Source organism: Xyrauchen texanus, chromosome 30 (genome assembly GCF_025860055.1).
Source record: "Xyrauchen texanus isolate HMW12.3.18 chromosome 30, RBS_HiC_50CHRs, whole genome shotgun sequence".
In the NCBI taxonomy this organism is placed as follows: Eukaryota; Metazoa; Chordata; class Actinopteri; order Cypriniformes; family Catostomidae; genus Xyrauchen; species Xyrauchen texanus.
The window spans coordinates 28477024-28497056 of record NC_068305.1 but is presented as its reverse complement, the minus strand read 5'-3'; the positions used below and the strand labels follow the sequence as shown (position 1 = coordinate 28497056).

The following is a 20033-nucleotide window of genomic DNA, read 5'->3' as shown; positions in this document are numbered from 1 at the left end:
TAAAACATTTCTTTATGTTGTTTTAATGAGGTTCAGGAATGTGGAAGCAGTGATTCCAACTCAGGAATGTGACTCTTTTATTCACAAAAATAAACATATTTGCTTAAAGCGCAACGGTGAAGCTTCAATTTACACACTCAAAAGTTGCAACATGGCAGTGGGCAACACAAAAGCAGCTTCTCAACTAGGCTTTCTCTCCTGACTGCCACTCTACTTAAAAGCCCCAATAATTCCTCACTGAAACACAAGACAGGTGTTAAGCACAGGCGGAAATCATTCACCACTCATCTCCCCTGCTTCACTCTCCACAGCACGGTGCTCAGCTCCGCCTCCACATACCCCCACCCCCCGAATCAGACGGGGTACCATCCAGTCTGCCACCGACCCACCTCCCACTCGCTTTGAGAGAGGAAATCAGCCACAGCCATCTGCACCCCCGGCCAGTGGACAACCTCGAATTTAAAGGGCTGAAGTGCCAGATACCAATGAGTGATTTGAACATTAATAGCTCATCACCCTCCACTACCTGGGACAACACAGCTCCCAACCCCCTGCCCAATGCATCCATTTGTAAAACAAAAGGCAGAGAGAAGTCAGGGGAATGTAACAGTGGACTGCCACAGAGTGTTGCTTTTACTTGTAAGAAAGCCTGTTGGAACATCTCTGTCCACTAGACCTGGTCTGGCACTACCATTTTATTGAGATCAGTCAGTGGGCTGGTGACTTCTGAATAAAATCCCCAGATAATATCCAGCCAACCCCAGGAACTATCTCACCCCCTATTTGGACTTGGGCCTCAGACAAGCCGCAATGGCTGCTGTCTTATCAATTTGGGGACACACTGGTTCATGACCCAATTGGAAGCCCAGATACCGCATTTCCACCTGCCCAATTACACACTTCTTCAGATTTGCCATGATTCCCGCTCACCTCATCGACCTCAAGATGCCATCAGATGTTGGATGTGCAGCTGCCAATCGTTGCTATATAGATGATGATATCATCCAGATAGCCAGTGACATATGCAGCGTGTGGGTGAAGGACTTTGTCCATGAGTCGCTGAAACATCACCGGGGCCCCAAACAAACCGAACGTTTGTTGATTTTTAAATTCACCTCCGGACCGAGCTCCTCCCTCTCCGGGACCACCATCGCCAAAGTCACTGGGACCACCTCTATCCATAGTTTTAGGAGGTTGAGGTGGTAAATCTGCGAGTAATTTAGAGCTTGATGTGGGTAGTAATACAAGGACTTTGTCTCCCTGTGAAAATTCCCATAGCCCAGCCCTCCTGTTATACAGCCGGGATTGACGTTCTTGAGCCTGTATCAAATCTCCTGTGATAGCTGCCTCAATGTGTGGAGATTTGCTCTCAGGTCAAGAACGTATTGAATTGTTTTTGCTGTAGGTCCCTCCTTCCAATTTTCCCTCACGATGTCTAAGATACCGCGAGGCTTATGCCCATACAATAATTTGAATAGGGAGAACCCCGTCGAGGCTTGTGGGACCTCTCGCACTGCGAATAACTGGGGTTTAAGCCACTTATCCCAATTCCAAGCATCTTTGTGCACAAACTTATGAATCATGTTTTTCAAGGTTTGATTAAACCATTCGACCAAGCCGTCCATTTGCGGGTGGTACACGCTTGTTCAAATTGATTTAATACCCAATCATTCGTACAGTTTGCGTAGTGTACGTGACATGAAAGTAGTGCCTTGATCAATGAGGATTTCTTTCGGAATCCCCACTCAGGAGATTATTCTGAAGATTGCCTCAGCAATACTACGTGCTGAAATGTTGCATAGAGGCACTGCTTCTGGATATCACATTGCGTTGTCCACCAGAACCAACACAAAGTGATGTCCACATGCCATCAGCTCTAATGGCCCGACAAGGTCCATACCAATTTGTGGGACAATTTAACAGCAGAAGGGAAGTAAACATAAGGAAGCAGGGTTTCTATTAGAACAGGTATGATTTTTAATCGGCCACTTCAATGCTTTACAACTTCACAAATTCATTAGATTCACAGCAGGTAGTCAATCAAACACATCAGCTTCACAGAAATGTAGTAACTTCCACATATCAGCTTCACAAACATAACAGATTAAACGGCTCCAGCTTCAGGAGCCTTGCTTGTGCCAGACTCTCTCTCTCTCTCTCTCTCTTTCTGCATGGCTGTTTATACAGCGCTGTCCCCATGCTCACTGGAATTAGAGACGTGTTATACATAATCTAGCTCAGGTGCAAGCGGCCTTACCGCTTTTTCTCTCTCACTGGATGGACACTTGACCATGCCCCCGCTGCCACATATCCCCACCGCCTGACTCAGGCCAGGAGACATCCGACTGTCTACCACCCCCCATTTCTGGAGAGGAAGTCGGCGATAGCCATCTGCGCCCCTGGTCGCAGGACCACCTTCAACTTCAACGGCTGCAGAGCCAGATTCTAATGGGTGATCCGCATGTTGGTATCTTTCATGCGGTAGAGCCATTGGAGTAGGGCATGATCCGAACAGAGGGTGAAGGCACGCCCCAATAGCTAGTACTGGGGATTGAGGACCACCCACTTGTTGGTGAGACACTCCTTTTCCCTCAGCGAGAGCTTGCGGCTAATGTACAGCTCCTCCCCCTCCATCACCTGCGAGAGTACGGCCCCCAGCCCTCTGTCTGAAGCGTCCATCTGCAAGACAAAAGGGAGAGAAAAATTGGGTGAAAGTAAAAGTGCCCCCCTGCAAAGTGCAGCTTTAACCTGCCTGAACACCTGTTGACACAGCTCCGTCCACTAGACCGGGTCTGGAGCTCCCTTTTTAGTTAGATCAGTCAGCGGGCTGGTGACATTTGAATAATTAGGCACGAATCTCCTATAATAGCCAGCCAGCCTCAGGAACTGTCTCACCCCCTTTTTGATCTTGGGACTCGGGCAATTCGCAGTCGCCGCAGTCTTGTCAATTTGGGGACGCACCTGCCCGTGGCCCAATTCACCAGCTTCATGGGATTATAATGAGCCGCCTGGAACACCATTTCCCGGCGGCTCTGCAGAATTAAAATCTGGGTTGGATTTTCCTTTGTTTGAGCGTACTGCGTCACTCTATACAACTGCTTGTTTATAATTACGAAATAGGGAAAATAGCTTTGTTGTTGACCATCGATCACTCTCAATTGGTCAAAGGCGTACTTGAAAGTTTCGTCTCACGACTGCTCCAACGGGAAATCCCCTTCGGGACACCCCCAGAGGATGGGAGGGGCTGTGGCCTCTACCACCCCCCACCTTAGTGGAGCAGACAAAATGGCCCTGGATCCACCTCCTCTGCCAGAGCATCACACTTTTCCCATCTCATCGCTTTAGTGCAGGACCCATCCACGCATATACCCTTTAATACTTTTCTAAGTTCAGGCCAATTACTCCCCAAAATCAGCAGATGGGTGAGGTGGGAACTAATCGTGGCCCCCACTCCAATGTTTTGTTCCCTGAAATTTTATCACAAGGATCACCACAGGGTAGTTGTGAATGTCCCCATGCACACACTTCACCCTCACCGTTGTAGCTGTGCCCAAAACCTCGTGTTGAACCAAGCATTGGAGAATAGTGGTTTGTTTACAACCCGTGTCCACCAATGATTTGTAAGTAACCCCCTTGACACTTACTGGTATCTGGTACACTCCAGCCCGATCGGGGGCAGCCTGCGGAATGTCTGGAATCCAGACCACCTTTCCCAGCTCCATCACAGGGCATTGATCCCGGAAGTGTCCCAGATCCCAGATTAGCTACTCCAGCACCACCTGGTCGACAACTCCCACAATGTCACGATCCCCCGCCAGCAGCCATTTCTGGCAGGTGTCTCGGAGCCGCTTTTTGAAGGCAAAGGGGCGGCCGGTCTTCTCCAGCTTCAGGAGCATTGTGTCCTTGCTTGTGCCAGTCTCTCTCTCTCTCTCTCTCTCTCTCTCTCTCTCTCTCTCTCTCTCTCTCTCTGCTATTGGCATGGCTGGGTGTTAAACATAATCTAGCTCAGGTGCAAGCGCCCTTACCACTTTCTCTCTCTCCGGACGGATGCTTGACCACGCCCCACTGCCACACAATTCTATTGAAGAAAGGCTCTCTCTCCAGACTGCTGCTGTCTCTATTTAAAAGCCCTAATCACTCCTCACTGAAACACAAGACAGGTGTTAAGCACAGGTGGAAATCATTCACCACTCATCTCCCCTGCTTCACTCTCCACAGCACAGCGCTCACCATGCCTCCGCCTCCACAGTTGTCAACTCACAGTACACCCTATTCAGAGAGTAAACCTGTTTATTGTTAACTTATCTGAGAATGATCTAAAATGCATTAAACCTTTCAAAAGCAATGTTTTTAGTCACTATAGTTTTATATCTGGAATCATCTTTTGTGAGCTGTACTCATACACACATACCTTTTCAAGGATATGTGACAGAATTGTGTATTCCATGAGTAATACCACATAAAGGATTATTTGTTCAGTTCCAAGAGCTCTCAATATTTTGCCCATTATATCACAATGCTTCCAATTTGGATGCATTTACAGACACTGGAATTTAATTGTAAGTTTAAGTCAAGTAAGCATCACGCCCTTTCTCTCTCTTTCTCTCTCTCACCCATCTTCTTGTTATAGTTGCTAATGGAGCAATGTTAGATTATGCAGGCCGTTTGTGGTACAGTACAGTCTCATTTGAGATTCACACGATGAGATCACGTCTCGGCCGAGGTATCCCATCAACAGAGGCATTATTGAGACCAAACACGATCAATGCCACAAATATGCCCAGCCCTACCATCTAAATTTCTCCACAAACCTTAGGAAACACCCATGCTACATATACGATAACAATTAATTATTCTATTATATTTTACAATTCAGATTTTACTTTGAATGTTATACAGCATGCATCTTCAGGCATAATTTAATTGGCTACCAATGATGGCACAGACTAAGACAATAGAGTGGTAAATAGACTTGGTGGTATATGTTAAAGGCTTGTTAACGGATATCTTGATTTATTAGATAAAATTCAACATGATGGTGCCTGACTAGCTCTGAGATATGCACACAAACCTGTGGTTTCCTGTCAGTTGCAGTAGCCCTCACATGCATGCTCATTCTTATATGCAAGCATTTATACAAGAACATTATAAAAGTTGTTTCACATCAAATTAATTGATTTACACACAATTATCAGTAAAGCAAAAGAGATAATTAAAAAAGAAATCGGTCAATAAAAATGATGTATCTCAACAGTGTCCCCTTGTGGCTGCCATGAATATAAAATAACTGTAAAGTAATTAATTAAAGTGTAGACAGTGAAAGAATTCCCTAATATGTTATATACATTTTGATCTTGTATTTATGTTATTTCATAATTTGTTTTTATATCAGCAAACGTTTTTTAAAAGATGGTCAATTTATATGAAATTATAGTTTTGCAACACCAGCTAGGGTTTGATGCCACAAAAATAATTTTTGCATGTCACCTAGGCATTGTTCCAAACATAATGATTTATTTAATGCTTTCTATTTACTGTGAATTTGCTGTTTGTATGTGTTTGTGATTAATAGGAGACCACAGTCAGCCAGAACTGATGCATCCAGTGAAAAGGGATTACAACCAGGTTTGTTGTATTTGCATGCATAAATGAACTAATCTCATTTACTTTGTTCTAATTTTGTTGCTATATCTAAACATGATACTGCTGACCGACTTAAGGTTAAACTTGTGATAAACAAAGCAAAGCTCTCACAATCTTTTAAAACCAGTGGCCACAAACATCTGATCGGATAGGAAACCCAAACCACTTTTGCTATAGCAGTTTCTCAAGCTTTCTGTATCCAGATACCAGTTGATTGTTTGATCTGCTGTTTTCACAACCCACTGCTTCCTGCAGCTCGTCCACAATGCAAATGCTCATGGAGGCATTTGTACAGAACAGATACAGCAGAAAGATGTGTGGGTGCAAAGCTCTGACCTTTTCATGCTATGTTGAACATCCTGTATTTGGATTCATATGGTTTAAGAGTAAAACCTGTCTTAATTCCCTTCCGGGATAATTAACGCACATCTTCCTGTCTATCTATTTGTCTGTCTAACTGTCTAACACCCTCTCCATGTCTTTCTGTTGTAGAAGTTAAGCTTGGCCATGGAGAAGGAGATGATAACATGGATGAATCTCTGTTTTGGAAATCTAAGGTCCTTCCTGTCCTTCTGGAATTTGAGTCCTTTGCACCAGGTGATGATAAAATTACACTTTTTAATTAGTTCTCACCAGTAATGAACTACACTCAAAGAGCAAATCGTCATATTTTGCTTTAATTCATCAGACCAACAATAAACATCTAAACTAGCAAATCCAACCTTTTCTTGATGGTCCAATAAAAAAAAAATGTCTTGCTATTACTAAAGGCCAAAGTATACGTCAGTTGTCTGCATTGCTGATCGCTCTGCGCACAATATGCATGACACAAATTTTGTCATCAGCACAGTCCAGACTGTCTGCACATGGCCCACATTTTCTCGACACGCGGACAGTCCTCGTCTGCACATATAATTGGCGAATTATGTTGACTGTACCAGAAAAGAGTATCATAAAACAGTAGTAGTGGGCATGTGTCAAGCACGTTTGTATTTGCTAGCAGTCAGAAGAGTATAATTTTAAATCTTCTAAAGTCCGATCTGGAACACACACGTTTTTTTTTACCCAAGCCTTAAAGGAATAGTTCACCCAAAAATTAAACTTTTCTCGTCATTTACTCACCCTCATGCCATCCGAAATATGTATCACTTTCTTTCATCTGCTGACGTCAAATTAAGATTTTTAGAAGAATTTCTCAGCCCTTTTGGTCCATACAATGCAAGTGAACAGGTGCCAAAATTTTTAAGCTCCAAAAATCTCAAAGTTCATCAAAAAAGTAATCCGTAAAACTCCAGTTGTTGAATCATTATCTTTAGAAGCGATATGAGAGGTGTGGGTGAGAAACAGATTACTTTCACATTCTTCTTCTTGTGTTTTTGGTGATTCACATTCTTCATGTATAATGCCCCTACTGGAAAGGAAGAAGAATTTCAAGCAAAAATGGATTTGAATAATGGTCTGTTTCTCACACACACCTATCATATCACGTCTGAAAATATGGATTAAAACACTGGAGCCGTATGGATTACTTTTATTATGTCTTTATGTGCTTTTGGAGTGTCAATATTTTGGCACCCAATTTACTTACATTGTATGGATCTACAGAGCTGAAATATTCTTAATTTGTGTTCTTCAGAAGAAAGAAAGTAATACACATCTGGGATGGCATGAGGGTGAGTAAATGATGAGAGAAATTTAATTTGTGAGTGAACTATCCCTTAAAATTGAGATTTTCCTAATTTTGGGTTTATTGGATTGTGCTTGTTAAAGTTCTTACTTAGGAACTGCTTTTCAGCACTTGAATGTGCCCCAGAGTGCAAGAAAAACTGCAGGGAGAAAGAAAACACAAGATCTGAATGCAGAGGAATGAAAAACAGAGCTGTGTTGAGCTTGGCACGGTATAGAGCTTTTAAAGTCAAAGCGTGTGTGGGGGTGGGGGGCATAACCGTGAAATGCAATCTAATAGCAGTAAATATTTAAGTACTTTCAAAAGTCAATAGAAATTCATTTGAAAGATAAATATTTATTGTGCCAACATCCCCTCGGTTCATGCATAAAGTACCATTCATTTTCTGCATGGCATCATCAGAGGGTGCCAGTTTGGAGAATATGCTAGCCATCTTGGAAACAGAACTGAGGAACAACATTTGTTTTAGCAAAAATAACTTTTGAAAATGCAGCCTCAGCCTTATCCCCTTAAGGCAAGTTAGATCATACAGCACTTACAAATGGGCAGAAAAAAGTATTGCCAGTGCTCACCATTGTTAAAAAAAACATGCAGAAAACAAATAATTATCCATGTCTACAAGCAACCTAACAGCTAGCCTAAGATATCCTTAAATAAAGTTGAAACCTTAAAAAAGTGATAAGATTTGATTAGCTTTTTTGATTGCTTTATTATTGTGCTCAGAACTGATGCATTAAAAAGATTGTAAAGAGCTATTATACACACGCTAATGATGCATACCATACAGCTGGGGAATTTGCCTTGAAGGGCCATGTTATCTCTGTCAGTGGGTGTTGACATGTGGGCCAAATGTCAGTGAAATGTCAGTAAGCCTGCTCTGTGTACACATCAGTTCAGCTGAATGAAAGGGATTGTGGATCTCACAGACTACTCTTCTTTCACTGTCCTTCACAGGAATAGTTTGAAAGGTGGCGATGCTGCCATTAATACTGTGTAAGACATTGACAATGGAATCAATTTTGTGTTCTGCATTTTAAGTAATTGTAAACTGGAACATGCTGGTTTTCTGTCTTACATAAACAGTCCTTATAGGTGATGGTGTGTCAGAAGAGATTGCGGGACATCTGTAATGCACATGATGCCCTGGCAGAGAGAGGCTTGCTGGGAAGGCAGTGCAAAAAGTGGTCCACCATCCTAAGAATGCTCTTCAGACTTATAAATGTGGGATTAGACCGATTTAACCTAACTCTAGTCAAACTCATTCTAGCAGTGAGTACACAAACACACACACACACACACACACACACACACACACACATGTTGTGTTTCCATGTTTTATGGGGACTTTCCATAGACATAATGGTTTTTATACTGTACAAACTTTATATTCTATTCCCTAAACCTAACCCTACCCCTAAACCTAACCCTCACAGAAAACTTTCTGCATTTTTACATTTTCAAAAAACTATAATTTAGTATGATTTATAAGCTGTTTTCCTCATGGGGACCGACAAAATGTCCCCACAAGGTCAAAAATTTCGGGTTTTACTATCCTTATGGGGACATTTGGTCCCCACAAAGTGATAAATACACGCTCACACACACACACACACACACACACACACACACACACACACACACACACACACACACACACACACACACACACCAAACCCTTGTTAATTTTCACTGTCTTTCTTCCACGGAGCACAAAAGGAGATGTTAGGCAGAAAGTATGTGATTAAGATGCAATGAAAGTGAATGGTCATTGAGGCTAACAGTCTGACTTACATTTTCTTTTGTTTTCCACAGGAGAAAGAAAGTTATACAGGTTTAGAACAACACGAGTGGGGGTTATGATGACATAATATTCTCTTTTTATCTACAGTATTGTGTAATAAAGGCAGAAATGGGCCTACAAGAATATCTGGTTTTGAGATAAGAAACCTGAATTCAGTTACAGTGCATGTAATTTTGCTTTTGTATCTATATTATAATATCAATATCACAAGCTTGGGGTGAGTGGAAACAACTTGATGAACATCTGCAAACTCATCTTCAAAATCAGCCTGAATGCCAGTAATGATGCCCTGTTCCTTTTCAGCTCCATTCTAGGTCAGATCTGATTACTGTATAACTCACAAAGACTCTCATTAGTAATTAACTCATTTAATGTTGACCCATTGTGTGTGTGTGTGTGTGTTTCTCCACACAGACTCTCTTCTTTCTCAGCTACAGTGTGAGGATGTATGGAGTAAAGGTGAGGCTGTGTTGTTCTGTGTTGGCTCACTGAAGCTCCTCTCTGGAAACGGCACCATTTCCAGGCTTTTGTTGGCTAAAGAATTTATTGGCATACTGCTGCAGCTGTCTAAGAGAATGATACACGGTACAACTTCATCTAATGTAACCAATCACAGGTCAGAAAGAGAAGGCCAGCATCTCATCGCAGGACATATACTTGTACAGGTGAGTGCTCCTTGATGACTGCTTTGTTTGCGCAGGCTTAAAGGGTTCGTTCACCCAAAAATGAAAATCCTGTCATTATTTACTTACCTTTTAGACATTCCAGATGTGTATGACTTTCCTTCTTCAGCAGAACTAAAGTGAAGATTTTTATAAGCAGTTTTCAGCTCAGTTTGTCCATACAATGCATGTAAATGGGTACCATCAGGCTGCTGGCTGTTTGATGGTCCAAAAGGCGTATTTAGGCAGCATAATAATCCACACTACTCCAGTTGATCAATTAATGTCTTCTGAAGCAAATCGATAGGTTTGTGTAAAAAAATATATAGATAAATTAAAACTTTAATAAATGTAAAAAATCGAGAGAGAGTTGTAACCAAATGATTCTTTTGAACCGGATCATGTTCATGAATCACCCGAAAAGAACTGAGGGTTTGAACTCAAGCTTTTTAACTTTTTCAACAAATAAGCCATCAGTGAGCTCACAACTTGGAGTGCAAACATTTTAAAATAAGAGTCCCATGTGTATTTCGAGCTTCTTTACAATTAAAAGTCATGTATTGTGTACCACTTTTCTTTCTCCTGGTAATTATTGATTGGGATTGGAGTAGCAAAATAAACTGCATCTGGGATTTCATTCATTGTGCACTCTTGCAGTCTGTGTCTGGGCCATCTGATAACCGTAAAAGACTAAGACAATATTTTAAAAGAATTGTATATATATATATATATATATATATATATATATATATATATATATATATATATATACACACACACACACACACACATATAAATCACACATATACAGATACATACTGTATACAGTTAAGTCAGAAGTTTACATGCACCTTAGCCAAATACATTTAAACTCAGTTATTCACAATTCCTGACATTTAATCGTAGAAAACATTCCCTGTCTTTGGTTAGTTGGGATCACTACTTTATTTTAAGAATGTGAAATGTCAGAATAATAGTAGAGAGAATGATTTATTTCAGCTTTTATTTCTTTCATCACATTCCCAGTGGATTAAAAGTTTGCATACACTTTAATAGTATTTGGTAGCATAACCATTTAAATAGTTTAACTTGGGTCAAGTGTTTTGGGTAGCCTTCCACAAGCTTCTCACAATAAGTTGCTGGAATTTTGGCCCATTCCTCCAGACAGAACCGATGTAAATGAGTCAGGTTTGTAGGCCTCCTTGCTCACGCATGCTTTTTCAGTTCTGCTGAAAAAACGTCAGGGCTTGTGATGGCCACTCCAATACCATGACTTTGTTGTCCTTAAGCTATTTTGCCACAACTTTGGAGGTAAGCTTGGGGTCATTGTCTATTTGGAAGACCCATTTGCAACCAAGCTTTAACTTCCTGGCTGATGTCTTGAGATGTTGCTTCAATATATCCACATCATTTTCCTTCCTCATGATGCCATCAAATCACCCCCACAGCATGATGCTGCCACCCCATGTGCTTCACAGTTGGGATGGTGTTCTTCGGCTTGCAAGGGACAATGAGGACATTTCTCCAAAAATTAAGATCTTTGTCCCCATGTGCACTTGCAAACTGTACAGTATGTATTTTTATGGCAGTTTTGGAGCAGTGCCTTCTTCCTTGCTGAGCATTTCAGGTTATGTTGATATAGGACTTGTTTTGCTATGGATATAAATACTTGTCAACATGTTTTCTCCAGCATCTTCACAAGGTCTTTTGCTATTGTTCTGGGATTGATTTGCACATTTCGCTCCAAACTACGTTAATGTCTAGGAGTCAAAATATGTCTCAGATTAATGGGTTATCGGCTGTCTTTTCTTCTGCTTTCTATCTTGTTTCTGAACAGCAAATTCTTGAGCAATTCTGGATTTGGTGACAAAAAAACAGACATTTGGCTCCTTAATGTTACACTTTAGGAGTCAATGGCTCCTAAGTAAGTTTTTTTGTCTGGAGCCCTGCAAATAAAATCACAGACATTTCAAAGGATCAAATTCAGCTGACTTGAACAGTCAGAAAGAGTGATGAGGAGGAGGGAGTGCCCAGGCCGTGATGGAGCACGGCTGGCGCTGAATCAGCTGATCAGCGGGAGAGATAAAGAGGCGGCCGGAGACACCGGTTCGAGAGAGAGAGAGAGAGATGCACATGGCCACGCTGCACATTTGTTTATGTTGGTTTAAGTTTAACATTAAAGTTTAGCTGATTCAGTGCCGGTCGTGCTCCATCACAGCCCAGGCATGCCCTCCTCCTCGTCACAGAAAGGATTCTTGTTTTTTTTCCTGTGGTTTAAGATGCAGTGTGATTTTCCTCTTATTGTCTCGAACACCCTGTCACATCCCACCATGCATTTCCACAGTGACATAGGGTGTGTGCTTCCCCTATGTATTGAAATAGTGCTTTGTGTAACACACCACCATAGATAAACAAATAGGATTGCATTGCAAACATGTTAAATCTCTCATGTGTCTTGGAGACTTGAAAACAGGAGGAATTCAGCATGCTTGAACCCCACCCAAATGTTTGTTTGGACTCTGCTTTGGGAGTGAAACAGAAAAAAATATGAGTATTTCACTGGGGTGGGGTTGCACAAGGTTGAAATGAAGGTCACATTTTTAATGTCCTCTACTTTTGTTTTTGCTTTTGTCTGGGAAGATGCCGTTTTTCCATTTCTCTATGTCCATATTTTCCTTTGTTCTTTTCCAACCCAAAGCACATTTTTCAGGAATTAATTAAATCTGCCCAAACAAACTTCCTGAACTCGGCACGCATGGTTTGATGTTCAGCGTCAATAGCTGTGACACTTATTAGCCTGTTGGCAGATGGAAAGGAGGCTTTTTATGAAAGTATGGCCCAATAGGCCAAGCAGCCCTAGCAGGCACCCTTCATGTACCCTAATCAGTGTTCTGAGCTCTTGATGGAGAGATTTATAAGGGCACTTTAAAAACATTCCTCCTTGATTATAAAAGGGGAAGCACTTAGTTATATGCGTCTCTGTCCTTTAGGCAGTGGTCAAACATTAAAAAGATGTCTTGGGCTTTTAAGACCAACTTGAACACACTCAAGCTTACCGGCTGCATAAACACAGTTTCTTTTATTCATTCACCAAACATGAACATGTAGTCATGGGTAGTTGACATAAATAATTTTGGAAAGACGGCAGGTCCTGTGGTGTGACATGTGTATATAAGCCATCTTAAACTATTTTAAAAAGCATTTTGAACAGCATTATGAATGCAGTTTTTGTCCTCATTGACAGAGAGACTTCAAATTGAATATTTGTACTTTTAAAAATGAATTTGTAAAACCACATGACCATTTAAAATGAAATGGTGAAGGCAAAAGGTTGTTTAAAAACGTGAAGAAATGGTGAACATTCACAGCCCCCCAAAATGGACACTTTTACTTATTCTGTACATTCACATAGATTTGAACCAAATTTTTTATTTTCCAAATACATGTGGCTACTCACAGTCTTGATCCACTGTAATGACCTCTTGACCCTCTAGGTCACAGCAACAAGACCTTCTTTACTCTTTGCTGGATTTTGGAGATCCCATAATGACCTTGACATCTGCATTAGTGTCGCATGAATATTCAGAGGGGACCAGTCTGTCATGTTCTAGTAAATATTACACCTTCAAGCAATCAAACCGAGTAAGGTTTTACAATACCTAAATAGTATGTGTTAAAAACTACACATATAAAGTAAGCTCACTTGATGTCCTCATAACATTATCTGTTTTAAAATAACTTGACAAAAATAATCTTCCTTGACGCCTTTATTAGAGTTGCTTAATCTGTGTTTCTAAGAGATCAATAAGACATGATGTAAGATGATTTCAAGAGTAATATGAAAGAACTACTAATGTCGATCCATTAACGAATATAGGTCTATTACTGTTTTTCAAACTTGTCTTCTCACAGGGGATCTTAGAGCTCAAGCCCAGTCCCATGGACAGCAGCCTAATACGCTCCTGGGCTATATGAACCAGTGAACTTGTGAAATTAATTACATTTATTAGAAGTGATTTGCAGTCCGAATTTAACCAGTCTGGGTTGTGTATCTGGACTGTAGTCTGCTAATTGGTGAACTCTGTTCTAAAAAAAGAAGACAAATCATTTGGACAACATACTGTATATTGTCTGTCATGATTGCTATGTCTGTTAACAAATCACAAGTATGGTAATCATTATCGTATGGCTACAAGGACTCCAGGTAAACCCAGATGACACTAACTTCCTCTTACAAGTGGGCCAGAGTTTTTCGATAGTTTTGCATTTGCTCTCTTAAAAACTCTTAGCTTTTGAGTGTTACTTAAACCATCTGAGGGAAGTGGTGTTATCATTTTTTGCGATGAATTGAGGTTCATGAGTACTGTTGTAGTTTTGATGAAGTTGTGCCATCTGATTTGTGAAATTATTCTTTAATAATAATTTAATAATATTTAAATTATTAATTTATTATTATTAAAATATTGTGCGCTTGGTCTCCAGCAAGCTGTCCACCTACACTGAGTGCTGCTATGCACTAGCTGAGAAGCCATGCTGCTGAAGCCTATTTTTAGACCTGCTGGGCAAACACAGCAGGAAACAGGTGAGTTTAACTCAATGAAATGTGCACTGTCAACACACACAGACTTGTGCATAAAAAATACACACCCATATGCATATAAACACATAGGTTGCATGTTCCATTTCTGCTCTCAAGTGAAACTAGAGAAATAATCCATGACATTGGGTCTGTTACAAAATCTAGTGAGCTGCCTCTGGAGGTAGCACTTTAAGATATCAAAGGCATGCTCCTGATGCAAAGGCTGTTCCTAAAAGTAGGTATTTTCTTAAAGGAATAGTTCACCCAAAAAAGAAAATATCTCTCATAATTTACTTGCCTCATGCCATCCCAGATGTGTATGACTTTCTCTCTTCTGCAGAATACAAATTATGATTTTTAGAAGAATATTTCAGCCCCTCAGGTCAATGCAAGTCAATGCAAGTTAATGTGTGCCAAAACTTTGATGCTCCAAAAAGATCTCTTTTGATCTCTTTCTCACCGACACCTATCATATCGCTTCTGAAGACAGTTTTGGGTGAACCATTCCTTTAATAATGCTGCCTACTAAGATATCTTGTTTTGGCCAAATCGTGTGGTAGCATTGTATGTAAATCTTTGCAGCATTGTAGAAAATGTTATTGTAAATACACTTATGATCCATTCAGTACTGAAAACTATCTATAAATATAGTTTAATATCATAGTCAACTGACTATTTTACCTTAAATATGTTTGTGCTATATGTATTTATGCTCATTAGAGTATCATGTTCCTCTTGCTTTACCATTATTGAAATCAGTCAGTCAAGTCTTGTGCACTGTATGTGACGAGCGCTATTTGATTGACACTAGGATTCTGCCATGGAAGATAGTTGCCTATGAAGGCAGGAGACAGCGAGGCAGCTCACTCATTATTGGAGACAATCCCAGTGTATGTGATTGTATGTGTGTATTTCTGTTTGTTTTATTTCGGGACAGTCAGTTCAGAAGTTGTTCTCTCTCTTGCCTGCTGGCACTGAGTGTAATGTGGTCATTTGCTCTTAATCTCATAAAGAATATACACAGTTCACTCTGTGTAATAGGTATCATGAACACAGTCCCACATGCACCCTGTACCTCAGATAGGGACAAACTGTCCTAGTCTAGACTCAAGGAAGAGAAGACTTGGTCTCAGTCTCTTTCTTAAATTTTAAATGAAGTTTTCAAATGAAAAGATTTGTTTTGTTGAATATAAAAGGTCTGTTGAATCAAAGATCATTAAATACAGCTGGATTCACATTTTCTATGTGATTTCTTTCAGGACTGCCTTCAATGGACCATCCAAGCACTAAACACACATACGCTGTCTTTCCTACAGTGCAGGATCTAGTAGTGTGAGGGATAGATGTCCTTTTAGATCTTTTCCAGGCCTACCAGGAAACACCATCGGACCCTGAGCAATTTCACACCCCTGAAAGGGTGGACGTCTTGGTCAAACTGATAAGACTGCTGGCCAGCCTGGCTATTCACCCCACGGTGGGCACTGCACTAGCTGCCAATGCATTGTGTGTGCAGCTGCTACTGGAAGTGCTGGGTATGAACCATAACTGTGAAACATGCACGCACACACACACATTGTCGGTATGTTTACATGCACTTCAAAAGTTCGATTTCTTTCAGACTATAACAATAGTTTGTCTTTTTAAAATGGCATGTAAGCACTTTGGACTGATGGACCTAGATCATGTGAGTGTAGCTTGGCTTCGTCATTGCAAACACATTCATTTTGAACATAATTTGCCTAGGCGTTGTTCCGTGTTTCAGAGCATGTGAGCAAATTAAAAACAATTCTTGTGCCTTGTATACTTGGACAGACAGATGAAGACTGTAGCTCGACTATGCACAAACCCACTTTAGCTTGATTATAACTGCACATGCAAACATACTGAGTGTGTTAGTATATGAATGTGACTTTTAACATACAGCGTTATTAAGAAGTTTCTGTCATATGTTTCTATGTTAGATATTCTGCACCATGCAATCACATGCTGTTCTCTACACATCAGTTACCAGCATACACACTCAAGTTACAGAATCCTCTCAAATGATGAGAACAACCAGACCATAAAGTTGTCATTTGCCAGGGCCTGTTTTTATCATTATAGCCTCTTAGTTTATCTGAGATGTCTGGGGTGCTCTAAGACTTTGCAGTGTGGTTTGGAGTTGATGGATGCATGCAAACTTTCAGTTCATTATGTGAAAGTTTCAGAAGCAGGCATGTTGTTGTGAAGAGGTGGGTATGTGTTTCCTTTTTGAAATACAGAATGAGGTTTCATCCTGTGGAAATATTTTTCCCATGTCATTTTTAGAATGTAAGAAAATGAAATTAATACTCTGGCCGGAATTACTGTAGATCCCTCCATATGACAGTTAGGGGATACCATCAATTTTCAAAAAGGACTTGGGGACAGTAAGAGGGGAAATGGGTGGGTGATTTATAATTTCTCACATATTTACCTTTTGGTGTATTAAAATGTCATCCTGTTATGATGAAAATAAATACAGAGAAGGAAAATGAGACTGTGAAATCGAGGGTTCCACTGACATTCACCTCAACAAAAGGTGTTTCGAAACACAATCTCAGTTGCAGCACGACGCACAAACATTGACAGTGCAAACCGCATTTTGAATGGGAAGTAAAGGATCTCACTTAAGTCTCACACTCGCTGTCTAATACTGAGTATTTAAATTTCAGATTTATCTCAAAATACTCATGAATGGTTTTGAAACCTCTCAAGATGAAAGTGATACCTGATATGTATTCTCTATGGACATATCTAAAATACCAAGTGCAGACCAGCAATTAAACCTTTGTTTTGTGTGCCATTTTAACCATTCTTACAACTCTAAACACCCCAGACTGTTTTCTGTTTCCATTTGCCTTTGTGCCTCTCAGAGTGCAGGTGTGTGCAAGAGAGTGAAGAGTTGGTGATTAATGTTCTGGCCACCATCAGCAACCTGTCTTTCTACCAGGGAAAGAGCTTAGTGGTCTGTTCAGAGCACAAACACATCTTGCAGTGTAAGACAAGTGTGTGTGAAAACAGCCTGTATGTTCCATCTCTCTTTGTCCTTCAATAATCTCCTCCCTTCCTCTTCTCTCTGATTTTCCCTTTGTTTGTCATTGCAGTGTTAGTGAAGCTCTTGTATGGATGGTGTTTTGGAAGCCACACGTGTTTGGAAATCTGTCTCAGATCAAAGATGTGAGACACTTCATCATGCAGCACAAAGGTGCATCATTCTTTAATAGACACATTGACGGAAACACCTCCGAAAAGCATCTTTTGCTTTCTCTCTGCTGCTTTACCAGTAAAATTGTTACTGAGTTTGTGCTTGTGTGTTGTGTGTCTCAGTGCACCAGTTTGTGGTAACCCTCTTGGACTCCAAGAACCCTGATATGTGTTTCTCTGCATGTGGAGTTCTCAGCAACTTATCTGCAGAGCCAGATAACCGGGCCATACTGCGAGAGGAGGGAATCGGACAGAAGTAACTTATCTCTCTTCAGTGTGGTTTTGGCTTCTTAATGTGAACCAAGTACTAAGAAGCTGCTCTATCCATTTATTTATTTGAGTCATCTCTTTTTGGGATGACGTGAAGCTCCAGTTTAATGGCCCTGTTTACAGACCTCTGTCTTGGGTGACCCAATCACAAGCGTTTAGCCAAGTCAGATCGCTGTTTACATGTGGTATTAACATGCATCTCAATTGTGTTACTGCATGCTAAAAAAGCAGAAAAGGTTGGCATGCTGTTGCTCCCAAACATACTTGATTTATACTTTTAATCTCAACAAATGTGACATTTCAAGTAAAATGCTCATTGTGATTTTAGTGAATCTCCTATACTAAAGCTGAAGTGTGTAATTTCTGTGTCACTGAATGGAATTGAACATTGTTTTCAAATAAGCTTTCTGAAAACACACCTCTTCTGCTGTTTATCGAACAAACTCAACTCATACCATTGGTTGAGCCAACGCTGTGTAAGGCTGAGCGGGCCGATCAAAACAAACGGATGATTTTTTATAGTGCCACAGAGACACAGTGTTTAATATTTTAGAGAAAATTAAACTTCAAGTGGTTTACTGATAGTTGTCTCTCATATTAATCTGGGTTAGGAGAAAATGTTAACACCGAAAAAGTTACACACTTCAACTTTAACTGTAATTCGGGTGTGCATGCTTCAAATTATATGTTTTGTTAATGTTAGACATATCGTAGATGATCCGTAAAGACTTTCCCAAATGTTCCATCCAGATTTTTTTTAAATCCGCACACAACCAGCAAAGTTTAAACCCATTGTTTTAGTGAAGTGGGCAAATAGTGGGCATTTTCACCCAAAAATGGGTCTAATTTTTTACTCATCTTCATGATATCCCATGTGTGTATGAATTTCTTTCTTCACCAGAACACATTTGAAGAAAAATAGAAAAATATCTCAGTTCTGTAGGTCCTTAAAATGCAAATGAATGGAGATTTCTCCTTTGAAGCTCCAAAAATCACAGACAGTCAGCATAAACGTCATCCATAGGACACAGTTGTTAAATGAATGTCATCTATTGCAACACAATCCCTTTTGGTGTGAAAAAGATAAATATTTAAAGTACTTCTTTAAACTTTAAATCGTGCTTCCAGTGAGCAGCGATATATGCGTGTGACGTGATGCCATTTGACGCGCGAGAACTGTCATGTGCGTCACAGCTGGAAGAGCAGCCGGAAGAGTAGCACTGTTTACAAGTGAGTAAGAGGAACGCTGTACAGTAGCTTGGTTTGTTTTGGTTTAGATCTGGATTTATCTGTTTCTTTACACACAATGGTGTGTTTGTGTGCTTATCCTAGATGTCTCAACTGAGTGGAGAACGTGAGATTACAAGGTATCATGGCAACACGAATATGTCACATGAGACCGCTTGGACTCCACCCTCTCGTGAAGTGTTGGATTCTAGTTAAAAAGTACTACAATATTTATCTTTTTTTGCACCAAAAGTGATTGTATCACACATAGATGTTAATTTAACAGCTGGTGTCGTATGGATGACATTTATTCTGATTTTTGGAGCTTCAAAAGAGAAATCACCATTCACTTGCATTTTGAGGACCTACTGAGTAAGGTATTTTTCATTTTTATTTAAATGTGCTCTGGTGAAGAAATGAAGTCATACAAACTATCTCTTTACACAGGGCCATTGAAATCTAAGGTTTTCGTTAATTAATGAAATTGGAACTGTTCTTTAGAAGGAGAGCTGCAACACACTCAAGAGCTGCTAGAGATATTAAAGCTCTACACAGGTACACATAGACACACTGTCAGATTTATAGACGGGTGCATTCTATCAGTCTCTAAGTTTGGCTTTGGGAGTTTGGCAATTACACTCATGACAATTTTTTTTTTGTTGAATCCCTGTGCATTCTGTTCTTACAGACAGGTGAGCTTTGCAGTGGCCTTCTTATGATGGAGTCAGACAGGTCCAGGAAGCATGCTGGGAGTTGCTGTTTTTGCCTGTAGCAGAGAGGCTATGGCAACGTTTACATTTATGAAGGCATTGCTGGAATCAATTTGTAATCTCTTCTGATCAACACCTATCCAGTCTTCTAAAATGAGTTGTGTTCATAAATGCATTGTACGTGAGCAGTGTGTACATTGCACTTTCAAACCATATCCCTTATGAAGTT

General features: G+C 40.4%; 1 pseudogene; it reads left to right on the top strand.

The window, feature by feature from the left end:
• Nucleotides 1–915: 915 nt before the first annotated feature.
• Nucleotides 916–20013, top strand: LOC127623931 (armadillo repeat-containing protein 2-like; annotated as a pseudogene).
• The last annotated feature ends 20 nt before the right edge of the window (nt 20014–20033 follow it).